The sequence below is a fragment of the Ranitomeya imitator genome, chromosome 5 (genome assembly GCF_032444005.1).
Source record: "Ranitomeya imitator isolate aRanImi1 chromosome 5, aRanImi1.pri, whole genome shotgun sequence".
Lineage (NCBI taxonomy): Eukaryota > Metazoa > Chordata > Amphibia > Anura > Dendrobatidae > Ranitomeya > Ranitomeya imitator.
In genome coordinates, this window is record NC_091286.1 from 676032429 (window position 1) to 676047693 (window position 15265).

Below are 15265 nucleotides of genomic sequence, written 5' to 3' on the forward strand. Positions count from 1 at the left end.
GCTAGAAGATCGTTGGGTACAGCCGGGACCAGCTGCTTCGAAAGCATCACCAAACCAGGGATTCAAGCTTTAGGAGGCTAATTTGCATATTCCAGGTGCCTTCTGGGAGAAGCGAAGTCTCCCTAAGCTGGAAGATCGTTGGGTACAGCCGGGACCAGCTGCTTCGAAAGCATCACCAAACCAGGGATTCAAGCTTTAGGAGGCTAATTTGCATATTCCAGGTGCCTTCTGGGAGAAGCGAAGTCTCCCTAAGCTAGAAGATCGTTGGGTACAGCCGGGACCAGCTGCTTCGAAAGCATCACCAAACCAGGGATTCAAGCTTTAGGAGGTTAATTTGCATATTCCAGGTGCCTTCTGGGAGAAGCGAAGTCTCCCTAAGCTAGAAGATCGTTGGGTACAGCCGGGACCAGCTGCTTCGAAAGCATCACCAAACCAGGGATTCAAGCTTTAGGAGGCTAATTTGCATATTCCAGGTGCCTTCTGGGAGAAGCGAAGTCTCCCTAAGCTAGAAGATCGTTGGGTACAGCCGGGACCAGCTGCTTCGAAAGCATCACCAAACCAGGGATTCAAGCTTTAGGAGGCTAATTTGCATATTCCAGGTGCCTTCTGGGAGAAGCGAAGTCTCCCTAAGCTAGAAGATCGTTGGGTACAGCCAGGACCAGCTGCTTCGAAAGCATCACCAAACCAGGGATTCAAGCTTTAGGAGGCTAATTTGCATATTCCAGGTGCCTTCTGGGAGAAGCGAAGTCTCCCTAAGCTAGAAGATCGTTGGGTACAGCCGGGACCAGCTGCTTCGAAAGCATCACCAAACCAGGGATTCAAGCTTCAGGAGGCTAATTTGCATATTCCAGGTGCCTTCTGGGAGAAGCAAAGTCTCCCTAAGCTAGAAGATCGTTGGGTACAGCCGGGACCAGCTGCTTCGAAAGCATCACCAAACCAGGGATTCAAGCTTCAGGAGGCTAATTTGCATATTCCAGGTGCCTTCTGGGAGAAGCGAAGTCTCCCTAAGCTAGAAGATCGTTGGGTACAGCCGGGACCAGCTGCTTTGAAAGCATCACCAAACCAGGGATTCAAGCTTCAGGAGGCTAATTTGCATATTCCAGGTGCCTTCTGGGAGAAGCGAAGTCTCCCTAAGCTAGAAGATCGTTGGGTACAGCCGGGACCAGCTGCTTCGAAAGCATCACCAAATCAGGGATTCAAGCTTCAGGAGGCTAATTTGCATATTCCAGGTGCCTTCTGGGAGAAGCGAAGTCTCCCTAAGCTAGAAGATCGTTGGGTACAGCCGGGACCAGCTGCTTCGAAAGCATCACCAAACCAGGGATTCAAGCTTCAGGAGGCTAATTTGCATATTCCAGGTGCCTTCTGGGAGAAGCGAAGTCTCCCTAAGCTAGAAGATCGTTGGGTACAGCCGGGACCAGCTGCTTCGAAAGCATCACCAAACCAGGGATTCAAGCTTCAGGAGGCTAATTTGCATATTCCAGGTGCCTTCTGGGAGAAGCGAAGTCTCCCTAAGCTAGAAGATCGTTGGGTACAGCCGGGACCAGCTGCTTCGAAAGCATCACCAAACCAGGGATTCAAGCTTCAGGAGGCTAATTTGCATATTCCAGGTGCCTTCTGGGAGAAGCGAAGTCTCCCTAAGCTAGAAGATCGTTGGGTACAGCCGGGACCAGCTGCTTCGAAAGCATCACCAAACCAGGGATTCAAGCTTCAGGAGGCTAATTTGCATATTCCAGGTGCCTTCTGGGAGAAGCGAAGTCTCCCTAAGCTAGAAGATCGTTGGGTACAGCCGGGACCAGCTGCTTTGAAAGCATCACCAAACCAGGGATTCAAGCTTCAGGAGGCTAATTTGCATATTCCAGGTGCCTTCTGGGAGAAGCGAAGTCTCCCTAAGCTAGAAGATCGTTGGGTACAGCCGGGACCAGCTGCTTCGAAAGCATCACCAAACCAGGGATTCAAGCTTCAGGAGGCTAATTTGCATATTCCAGGTGCCTTCTGGGAGAAGCGAAGTCTCCCTAAGCTAGAAGATCGTTGGGTACAGCCGGGACCAGCTGCTTCGAAAGCATCACCAAACCAGGGATTCAAGCTTCAGGAGGCTAATTTGCATATTCCAGGTGCCTTCTGGGAGAAGCGAAGTCTCCCTAAGCTAGAAGATCGTTGGGTACAGCCGGGACCAGCTGCTTCGAAAGCATCACCAAACCAGGGATTCAAGCTTCAGGAGGCTAATTTGCATATTCCAGGTGCCTTCTGCGAGAAGCGAAGTCTCCCTAAGCTAGAAGATCGTTGGGTACAGCCGGGACCAGCTGCTTCGAAAGCATCACCAAACCGCGCGCCTTACGGCGCAAATTTTTGCCTGTAGGACATTATTGCAAGAGAGCTTGGCTGAGTAGATTACACAAGAAGGAAAACACACAGCAAGTCAGCAGGATCTAGGAGCAACATGGCAGATGTGACAACCTACATGGTGAGCTGCAGCATGTGCTACATGTTCACAGATCGACCAGAAGAAGAATCCAATTTCACCTGTCAGAAGTGTAGACTAGTGGCCCTTTTAGAAGAAAAGGTGCGGGGTCTGGAAGAAAGAATAGCAACTTTGAAACTCATCAAAGAGAATGAAGACTTTCTAGACAGAACAGAAGCATCTCTACTGGTCACAGAAGGTGAAAAAAGTGTCAGAGAACCTCCAAAAGCAGATGAGTGGAAGCATGTGACCAAAAGAAGCAAGAAGACCATGGAGAAATCACCAACCACACAACTGAAGAACCGATATCAAATCTTTGTAGAGGATGAAGATGGCACACCTAAGAATGAAGCAATACCAGCAAGCAAAAAAGAAAAGGGCACACAGCAACAAGTGACAGCAAAAAGTACAGCCAAGAAGCAACGAAGAGTGGTGGTGGTGGGAGACTCACTACTGAGAGGCACAGAAGCAGCCATCTGCAGACCGGACATAACTGCAAGAGAAGTATGCTGCCTTCCAGGTGCGATGATCAAGGATGTGACCGATAGGATACCAAAGCTCTTCAGCTCCAAGGACGTCCACCCATTTCTTCTGATACATGTTGGCACCAATGACACGGCAAGGAAGGACCTACCGACAATCTGCAAGGACTTTGAAGAGTTGGGGAAGAAAGTAAAGGAACTGGATGCACAGGTAGTTTTTTCTTCTATCCTTCCAGTAGACGGGCATGGCACCAGGAGATGGAACAGGATCCTTGATGCAAACAACTGGCTAAGACGATGGTGCAGACAACAAGGATTTGGATTCCTGGACCACGGTGTGAATTACTGGTATGATGGACTCCTCGCCAGAGACGGACTACACCTCAACAAACCTGGGAAACACACATTCGCCAGAAGACTCGCTACACTCATCAGGAGGGCGTTAAACTAGAAGAAGAGGGGACGGGAAGAAAAACATTAGACTCGAACAAAGACGACCCAGGAAAACATACTCAGAAGGGAGGTAAGAACATTTCTAAAACAATCCACAGTGAGGAGATTGGAACAAAACAAAATACTCTAAACTGCATGCTCGCAAACGCCAGAAGCCTGACAAACAAGATGGAAGAACTAGAAGCAGAAATATCTACAGGTAACTTTGACATAGTGGGAATAACCGAGACATGGTTAGATGAAAGCTATGACTGGGCAGTTAACTTACAGGGTTATAGTCTGTTTAGAAAGGATCGTAAAAATCGGAGAGGAGGAGGGGTTTGTCTCTATGTAAAGTCTTGTCTAAAGTCCACTTTAAGGGAGGATATTAGCGAAGGGAATGAGGATGTCGAGTCCATATGGGTTGAAATTCATGGAGGGAAAAATGGTAACAAAATTCTCATTGGGGTCTGTTACAAACCCCCAAATATAACAGAAACCATGGAAAGTCTACTTCTAAAGCAGATAGATGAAGCTGCAACCCATAATGAGGTCCTGGTTATGGGGGACTTTAACTACCCGGATATTAACTGGGAAACAGAAACCTGTGAAACCCATAAAGGCAACAGGTTTCTGCTAATAACCAAGAAAAATTATCTTTCACAATTGGTGCAGAATCCAACCAGAGGAGCAGCACTTTTAGACCTAATACTATCTAATAGACCTGACAGAATAACAAATCTGCAGGTGGTCGGGCATCTAGGAAATAGCGACCACAATATTGTGCAGTTTCACCTGTCTTTCACTAGGGGGACTTGTCAGGGAGTCACAAAAACATTGAACTTTAGGAAGGCAAAGTTTGACCAGCTTAGAGATGCCCTTAATCTGGTAGACTGGGACAATATCCTCAGAAATAAGAATACAGATAATAAATGGGAAATGTTTAAGAACATCCTAAATAGGCAGTGTAAGCGGTTTATACCTTGTGGGAATAAAAGGACTAGAAATAGGAAAAACCCAATGTGGCTAAACAAAGAAGTAAGACAGGCAATTAACAGTAAAAAGAAAGCATTTGCACTACTAAAGCAGGATGGCACCATTGAAGCTCTAAAAAACTATAGGGAGAAAAATACTTTATCTAAAAAACTAATTAAAGCTGCCAAAAAGGAAACAGAGAAGCACATTGCTAAGGAGAGTAAAACTAATCCCAAACTGTTCTTCAACTATATCAATAGTAAAAGAATAAAAACTGAAAATGTAGGCCCCTTAAAAAATAGTGAGGAAAGAATGGTTGTAGATGACGAGGAAAAAGCTAACATATTAAACACCTTCTTCTCCACGGTATTCACGGTGGAAAATGAAATGCTAGGTGAAATCCCAAGAAACAATGAAAACCCTATATTAAGGGTCACCAATCTAACCCAAGAAGAGGTGCGAAACCGGCTAAATAAGATTAAAATAGATAAATCTCCGGGTCCGGATGGCATACACCCACGAGTACTAAGAGAACTAAGTAATGTAATAGATAAACCATTATTTCTTATTTTTAGTGACTCTATAGCGACAGGGTCTGTTCCGCAGGACTGGCGCATAGCAAATGTGGTGCCAATATTCAAAAAGGGCTCTAAAAGTGAACCTGGAAATTATAGGCCAGTAAGTCTAACCTCTATTGTTGGTAAAATATTTGAAGGGTTTCTGAGGGATGTTATTCTGGATTATCTCAATGAGAATAACTGTTTAACTCCATATCAGCATGGGTTTATGAGAAATCGCTCCTGTCAAACCAATCTAATCAGTTTTTATGAAGAGGTAAGCTATAGGCTGGACCACGGTGAGTCATTGGACGTGGTATATCTCGATTTTTCCAAAGCGTTTGATACCGTGCCGCACAAGAGGTTGGTACACAAAATGAGAATGCTTGGTCTGGGGGAAAATGTGTGTAAATGGGTTAGTAACTGGCTTAGTGATAGAAAGCAGAGGGTGGTTATAAATGGTATAGTCTCTAACTGGGTCGCTGTGACCAGTGGGGTACCGCAGGGGTCGGTATTGGGACCTGTTCTCTTCAACATATTCATTAATGATCTGGTAGAAGGTTTACACAGTAAAATATCGACATTTGCAGATGATACAAAACTATGTAAAGCAGTTAATACAAGAGAAGATAGTATTCTGCTACAGATGGATCTGGATAAGTTGGAAACTTGGGCTGAAAGGTGGCAGATGAGGTTTAACAATGATAAATGTAAGGTTATACACATGGGAAGAGGGAATCAATATCACCATTACACACTGAATGGGAAACCACTGGGTAAATCTGACAGGGAGAAGGACTTGGGGATCCTAGTTAATGATAAACTTACCTGGAGCAGCCAGTGCCAGGCAGCAGCTGCCAAGGCAAACAGGATCATGGGGTGCATTAAAAGAGGTCTGGATACACATGATGAGAGCATTATACTGCCTCTGTACAAATCCCTAGTTAGACCGCACATGGAGTACTGTGTCCAGTTTTGGGCACCGGTGCTCAGGAAGGATATAATGGAACTAGAGAGAGTACAAAGGAGGGCAACAAAATTAATAAAGGGGATGGGAGAACTACAATACCCAGATAGATTAGCGAAATTAGGATTATTTAGTCTAGAAAAAAGACGACTGAGGGGCGATCTAATAACCATGTATAAGTATATAAGGGGACAATACAAATATCTCGCTGAGGATCTGTTTATACCAAGGAAGGTGACGGGCACAAGGGGGCATTCTTTGCGTCTGGAGGAGAGAAGGTTTTTCCACCAACATAGAAGAGGATTCTTTACTGTTAGGGCAGTGAGAATCTGGAATTGCTTGCCTGAGGAGGTGGTGATGGCGAACTCAGTCGAGGGGTTCAAGAGAGGCCTGGATGTCTTCCTGGAGCAGAACAATATTGTATCATACAATTATTAGGTTCTGTAGAAGGACGTAGATCTGGGTATTTATTATGATGGAATATAGGCTGAACTGGATGGACAAATGTCTTTTTTCGGCCTTACTAACTATGTTACTATGTTAGATGTTCAATAATTTTTAGATCAGAGGGCTGTGAGGGCCATTGTACAACCTTCAGCTTGCATCTTTTGAGGTAGTGTATTGTGGATTTTGACGTGTGTTTTTGATCATAATGATTGCCGATCTGGTATCAGTCGAACATCCCTTCAACGGATAATAACTACTCACAAATGGCACCCTTACAAAATACAGCTGCTGCAACATCTCAATGAGAATGACCCAGATAGGAGCGCTGCATTTGCAGAATGGGCAAAGCAAAAATTGGAACAGGACCCTCAGTTTACACAGAACATTATGTTCAGTGATGTGGCAAACTTTTTTGGGTGGGCCATTTATATGGAAACACCTAAATAAAATGGGAATGGTGACAGTTTTCTTGCGTAGGTTGAAATCTGCTGCAATGACCCGGGTACTGCGTTCACCAGACATCAACATAATTTCTATCCGCTCCTCACGTGTTAACCTCTGCGACATGTCAATGGCTGTAAACAAAGATAAACTTGTAAATAACTCAGAACATAGTTATGTTAAAACAAGCACACCATTGTTTTTCTTGTGAAATTCTCAAGAAGTTTGATGTGTCACATGACCCTCTTCCCATTGGAAAAATAAAGTTGGATCCAAAATGGCCAACTTCAAAATGGCAACCATGGTCACCACTGATCTTGAAAAGTTTTCCCCCTCCCATATACTAATGTGCCACAAACAGGAAGTTGATATCACTAACCACTCCCATTTTATTTAGGTGTACCCATATACATGGCCCACCTTGTATTTTTCTTCAAAGTTGGCAGTATTTGGTCAAAGTCCCGTGATTTCCACTAATGATTTTGTTTTGCCCACAAGTCATTGACTTGCATCAATACAGAGGTCTTTTGGCCTACCGGTTAACCATTTTATCTGTGATGTTCCAACACAGTGGAATTCCACTCTGCACAAGATTCAGCAACTGTTGCAACAGCAATGAGCCTGAGGCAGCATAGTACGGATGTGGTGCAAATCAGGCTTGCAGAGGAGGCACAGATGAAGGACCTCTGCACAGTTTCAAAATGGCTACTGAGATTATTAGCGCTGACAATGCCGTCATCAGTATCACTATTCTGGTCATATAGAGTGGGTATGGAAAGTATTCAGACCCCTTTAAATTTTTCACTCTTTGTTTAATTGGTAATTCAAAAAAGTTATTTTTTTCTCCTTAATGTACACTCTGCACCCCATCTTGACTGAAAAAAAAACAGAAATGTAGTAATTTTTGCAAATGTATTAAAAAAGAAAAACTGAATTATCACATGGTCACAAGTATTCAGACCCTTTGCTCAGTATTGAGTAGAAGCACCTTTTGAGCTAGTACAGCCATGAGTCTTCTTTGGAATGATGCAACAAGTTTTTCACACCTGGATTTGGAGATCCTCTACCATTCTTCCTTTCAGATCCTCTCCAGTTCCATCAGGTTGGATGGTGAACGTTGGTGGACAGCCATTTTCAGGTCTCTCCAGAGATGCTCAATTGGGTTTAGGTCAGGGCTCTGGCTGGGCTAGTCAAGAATGGTCACAGAGTTCTTCTGAAGCCGCTCCTTTGTTATTTTAGCTGTGTGCTTAGGGTCATTGTCACAGTCGCCCTGTTCCTGCAGCTGAAAAACACCCCCATAGCATGATGCTGCCACCACCATGTTTTAATGTTGGGATTATTTTGGGCAGGTGATGAGCAGTGCCTGGTTTTCTCCACACATCGCTTAGAATTATCACCAAAAAGATCTATCTTCATCTTATCAGACCAGAGAATTTTAATTCTCATGGTCTGGGAGTCCTTCATGTTTTTTTTAGAAAATTCTACTCAGGCTTTCATATGTCTTGCCCTGAGGAGAGGCTTCCATCAGGCCACTCTGCCATAAAGGCCTGACTGGTGGAGGTGTCATCACTGTCCCCGATGGAGCTCACAATCTAAATTCCCTATCAGTATGTCTTTGGAATGTGGGAGGAAACCGGAGTGCCCGGAGGAAACCCACGCAAACACGGAGAGAACATACAAACTCTTTGCAGATGTTGTCCTTGGTGGGGTTTGAACCCAGGACTCCAGCGCTGCAAGGCTGCTGTGCTAACCACTGCGCCACCGTGCCGCCCTTGACCAGATCTGTGCTTTGACACAATTCTTGTTATGAAAGGCAATTCAGTACTACAATGGACATAGCGGTCAGAGCACATACAGTGATCTGACAATAACCCAAAATCATAGAACGAGCTCTGAGACGTGGGAACTCTGCAGACCGCAATCCCTAATCCTCTCCAAACAACACTAGAGGCAGCCGTGGATTGCGCCTAACTCTGCCTATGCAACTCGGCACAGCCTGAGAAACTAACTAGCCTGAAGATAGAAAATAAGCCTACCTTGCCTCAGAGAAATACCCCAAAGGAAAAGGCAGCCCCCCACATATAATGACTGTGAGTTAAGATGAAAAGACAAACGTAGAGATGAAATAGATTCAGCAAAGCGAGGCCCAACTTTCTTAACAGATCAAGGATAGAAAAGGTAACTTTGCGGTCTACACAAAACCCTAAAGAAAACCACGCAAAGGGGGCAAAAAGACCCTCCGTACCGAACTAACGGCACGGAGGTACACCCTTTGCGTCCCAGAGCTTCCAGCAACAAATTAGACAAGCTGGACAGAAAAAATAGCAAACAAATAGCAAAGAAGAACTTAGCTATGCAGAGCAGCAGGCCACAGGAATGATCCAGGGAAAAGCAAGTCCAACACTGGAACATTGACAGGAAGCCAGGATCAAAGCATTAGGTGGAGTTAAGTAGAGAAGCACCTAACGACCTCACCAGATCACCTGAGGGAGGAAACTCAGAAGCCGCAGTACCACTTCCCTCCACCAACAGAAGCTCACAGAGAGAATCAGCCGAAGTACCTCTTGTGACCACAGGAGGGAGCTCTGCCACAGAATTCACAACAGTACCCCCCCCTTGAGGAGGGGTCACCGAACCCTCACCAGAGCCCCCAGGCCGACCAGGATGAGCCACATGAAAGGCACGAACAAGATCGGGAGTATGGACATCAGAGGCAAAAACCCAGGAATTATCTTCCTGAGCATAACCCTTCCATTTAACCAGATACTGGAGTTTCCGTCTAGAAACACGAGAATCCAAAATCTTCTCCACAATATACTCCAATTCCCCCTCCACCAAAACCGGGGCAGGAGGATCAACAGATGGAACCATAGGTGCCACGTATCTCCGCAACAATGACCTATGGAATACGTTATGTATGGAAAAAGAATCTGGAAGGGTCAGACGAAAAGACACAGGATTAAGAACCTCAGAAATCCTATACGGACCAATGAAACGAGGTTTAAACTTAGGAGAGGAAACCTTCATAGGAATATGATGAGAAGATAACCAAACCAGATCCCCAACACGAAGTCGGGGACCCACACGGCGTCTGCGATTAGTGAAACGTTGAGCCTCTCCTGGGACAAGGTCAAATTGTCCACTACATGAGTCCAAATCTGCTGCAACCTGTCCACCACAGTATCCACACCAGGACAGTCCGAAGACTCAACCTGTCCTGAAGAGAAACGAGGATGGAACCCAGAATTGCAGAAAAATGGCGAAACCAAGGTAGCCGAGCTGGCCCGATTATTAAGGGCGAACTCAGCCAAAGGCAAAAAGGACACCCAGTCATCCTGATCGGCAGAAACAAAGCATCTCAGATATGTTTCCAAGGTCGGATTGGTTCGTTCGGTCTGGCCATTAGTCTGAGCATGGAAAGCCGAGGAAAAAGACAAGTCAATGCCCATCCTACCACAAAAGGCTCGCCAAAACCTTGAAACAAACTGGGAACCTCTGTCATAAACGATATTCTCTGGAATGCCATGTAAACGAACCACATGCTGGAAGAACAATGGCACCAAATCAGAGGAGGAAGGCAATTTAGACAAGGGTACCAGATGGACCATCTTAGAAAAGCGATCACAGACCACCCAAATGACTGACATCTTTTGAGAAACGGGAAGATCAGAAATAAAATCCATAGAGATATGTGTCCAAGGCCTCTTCGGGACCGGCAAGGGCAAAAGCAACCCACTGGCACGAGAACAGCAGGGCTTAGCGCGAGCACAAATCCCACAGGACTGAACAAAAACACGCACATCCCGCGACAGAGACGGCCACCAAAAGGATCTAGCCACCAACTCTCTGGTACCAAAGATTCCAGGATGACCAGCCAACACCGAACAATGAACCTCAGAGATAACTTTATTGGTCCACCTATCAGGGACAAACAGTCTCTCCGCTGGACAACGATCAGGTTTATTAGCCTGAAATTTTTGCAGCACCCGCCGCAAATCAGGGGAGATGGCAGACACAATTACTCCTTCCTTGAGGATACCCGCCGGCTCAGACAAACCCGGAGAGTCGGGCACAAAACTCCTAGACAGAGCATCCGCCTTCACATTTTTAGAGCCCGGAAGGTACGAAATCACAATGTCAAAACAGGCAAAAAACAGCGACCAACGAGCCTGTCTAGGATTCAACCGCTTAGCAGACTCAAGATAAGTCAAGTTGTTATGATCAGTCAATACCACCACGCGATGCTTAGCTCCTTCAAGCCAATGACGCCACTCCTCGAATGCCCACTTCATGGCCATCAACTCTCGGCTGCCCACATCATAATTTCGCTCAGCAGGCGAAAACTTCCTGGAAAAAAAAGCGCATGGTTTCATCACTGAGCAATCAGAACCTCTCTGCGACAAAACAGCCCCTGCTCCAATCTCAGAAGCATGAACCTCGACCTGGAACGGAAGAGAAACATCTGGTTGACACAACACAGGGGCAGAAGAAAAACGACGCTTCAAGTCTTGAAAAGCTTCCACAGCAGCAGAAGACCAATTGACCAAATCAGCACCCTTCTTGGTCAAATCGGTCAATGGTTTGGCAATACTAGAAAAATTGCAGATGAAGCGACGATAAAAATTAGCAAAGCCCAGGAACTTTTGCAGACTTTTCAGAGATGTCAGCTGAGTCCAATCATGGATGGCTTGGACCTTAACAGGATCCATCTCGATAGTAGAAGGGGAAAAGATGAACCCCAAAAAAGAAAACCTTCTGCACACCAAAGAGACACTTTGATCCCTTCACAAACAAAGAATTAGCACGCAGGACCTGAAAAACTGTTCTGACCTGCTTCACATGAGACTCCCAATCATCCGAGAAGATCAAAATGTCATCCAAGTACACAATCAGGAATTTATCCAGGTACTCTCGGAAGATGTCATGCATAAAGGACTGAATCACTGATGGAGCATTGGCAAGTCCGAATGGCATCACTAGATACTCAAAATGACCCTCGGGCGTATTAAATGCAGTTTTCCATTCATCTCCTCGCCTGATTCGCACCAGATTATACGCACCACGAAGATCTATCTTGGTGAACCAACTAGCCCCCTTAATCCGAGCAAACAAATCAGATAACAATGGCAAGGGGTACTGAAATTTAACCGTGATCTTATTTAGAAGGCGGTAATCTATACAAGGTCTCAGCGAACCATCCTTCTTGGCTACAAAAAAAAACCCTGCTCCTAATGGTGACGATGACGGGCGAATATGCCCCTTCTCCAGGGATTCCTTCACATAACTGCGCATAGCGGCGTGCTCAGGCATGGATAAATTAAACAGTCGACCTTTTGGGAATTTACTACCAGGAATCAAATTGATAGCACAATCACAATCCCTATGCGGAGGTAGGGCATCGGACTTGGGCTCATCAAATACATCCCGGTAATCAGACAAGAACTCTGGAACCTCAGAAGGGGTGGATGACGAAATTGACAGAAATGGAACATCACCATGTATCCCCTGACTATACAAAAAGCAACTGGTGCACCGCCATAAAGCTGGTATATATATATAGGGGGTGCAAAGTAGTGGAAAAAACCTAAATACAAAAAGAAAGAAAAAAGACTCCACTATAAAATGCACACCACCCAACACAATATAACAAAATACAAATTTTATTGGCACAAAATTTAAAACAATTAAAAGCACTATAGTGCTTGCAATCCTACATGGTACAAAATAGCTACAAAACATCCATATTACAGCCTGGGGCACAGATACAAACTTAATAATCTGTATACCATATATGATTTAGAAGTGCCCTGCCTAATGGCTCATGGGGAGTCCAAATACATGTAGACACTGATAGTCAGAACCATACAAGACTAAACAAAATGCCATAAGCAGATACAAACCAGCGTTTTGAAGCGAGCAGGCTGAGGGATGTCCGAGGATAAAACAAGCACTTGGCCCCACGCGTATCGCCTCCCAAATGAGGCTTCGTCAGGGGAAGTACAAAGCACTGCCAATAGCAAATTATATATACATATGCAATCAGTATTGAATAGCCTACCGGTGTGGAGCCACACATTATTATTATTATTATTATTTATTATTATAGCGCCATTTATTCCATGGCGCTTTACATGTGAGGAGGGGTATACATAATAAAACAAGTACAATAATCTTGAAAAATACAAGTCACAACTGGTACAGGAGGAGAGAGGACCCTGCCCGCGAGGGCTCACAATCTACAAGGGATGGGTGAGGATACAGTAGGTGAGGGTAGAGCTGGCCGTGCAGCGGTTTGGTCAATCGGTGGTTACTGCAGGTTGTAGGCTTGTCGGAAGAGGTGGGTCACATCATCAGGGAAACTGGACTGATGCACCAGCTCACCCCAGACTTGGAGAGCGAGGCTATGACTCACCACTGTCCAGGATTCTCTGCGGCAGAATACTAAGCAGCCGATAGGCTGCAGGAGCAGACACTGTAATGTCATGATATCCATATAGGACGATAAGGGAAATACCCAAGGTGAAGATATTACTGCCATAAAGACATAAACCAGCCAACTTAATATAAATAGAATCCCAAAAAGGGAGGGAGGAAAGGAGGAAGGAGGGGGGGGGGGGGTGAAGGAGGGGGAAGAAAAAAAAAAAGGGAGAGGGAGGGAAGAAGCATGCACATAGATGTACAAAAGATGACAAATGGATGGAATAGCAAAAACTCAATAGGTAGGAAAATAGGCCATATATGCATGCAGTGAGAAAGTATGCATAAAAAAGAGCAAACTAGTTTGCCCCTTCTATGCATAATATCCAGGGCTCAAACCCATAAGAGGCCATGTATCCAAGCCTGTGGAGATAGAAATACCGTCCAGTGTATACATTCACAACACACACAATTTCAAACCATCCAATACACACATATATGGTCCCCGGGGATCAAGCAGTCCCACCAATCATATCCATTCCCCACAAAAGCAATAGGAAGTAGAACAAACCATATTAGACAATCCTTTTATTATATAAAGTTTAATACATATTAAGTCATTTATTTGTTCTCCTATTAAAACCCCAACACAGATACCATATCAATATTACACATATAATACGCATAGAAAGAGAGTCCTTACAATAAATCCCAATTATAATATCAACATTACGCATATAATATGCAAAAAGGGGAGGGGGAGGGGAAAAAAAAAAAAAAACAAACCCTATTACTATAAGGAACCCCATGAGCCAAGGCCAAAAGGAGCACAATGTATCCCCTGAGCCAATATAGACATGCACTCCTTAGATTCCAATAACACCAATAAATAGCATCAGAATAGATGGATGAAAATAGGTACAACTTCAAATAACCAGTCATAAGGTCCATCCTGTGGGTAGCAAAAATCCCCTCCAAATCGCATGACCACCAGTAGGAATCCATATCCACGATATACTCTCATCCTCCAGCAGTCCTTGTAGGTAAAGAGATGGAATATAGAGATGGAATATAGAGCCACCCTGTTTTCTTCCCTCCAAATTTAGCTTCAAGGAAATCTGTATATAAGATGGTCCATCCAAGAATAGTCGCTCCTTCAACCCAAGAACCCGGTGAATAGAAGCTCTTCGTTTAGACCTGCGGGGGCGCTAGAACCCAAATTAAATATCCAGCATGATTCAGCCTGAAGTAGCCTTTTCTTCGGAGAACCCCCTCTCTCAGAAATAGTAATCTTTTCCAGACCCACCACCCGTATGTTGGAAACACTACCCGAATGGTGTGCCAAAAAATGGGGCGCCACCGGAGTGAGAGTCCTCCCTTTACCAATATCACTACTGGCCAAATCAATGGTGGAGAAATGTTTCTGTATCCTGCGTCTCAGTTCTTGGGAGGTCTGGCCAACATTCTTGGGTTGAAGGAGCGACTATTCTTGGATGGACCATCTTATATACAGATTTCCTTGAAGCTAAATTTGGAGGGAAGAAAACAGGGTGGCTCTATATTCCATCTCTATATTCCATCTCTTTACCTACAAGGACTGCTGGAGGATGAGAGTATATCGTGGATATGGATTCCTACTGGTGGTCATGCGATTTGGAGGGGATTTTTGCTACCCACAGGATGGACCTTATGACTGGTTATTTGAAGTTGTACCTATTTTCATCCATCTATTCTGATGCTATTTATTGGTGTTATTGGAATCTAAGGAGTGCATGTCTATATTGGCTCAGGGGATACATTGTGCTCCTTTTGGCCTTGGCTCATGGGGTTCCTTATAGTAATAGGGTTTTTTTTTTTTTTCCCCTCCCCCTCCCCTTTTTGAATATTATATGCGTAATGTTGATATTATAATTGGGATTTATTGTAAGGACTCTCTTTCTATGCGTATTATATGTGTAATATTGATATGGTATCTGTGTTGGGGTTTTAATAGGAGAACAAATAAATGACTTAATATGTATTAAACTTTATATAATAAAAGGATTGTCTAATATGGTTTGTTCTACTTCCTATTGCTTTTGTGGGGAAT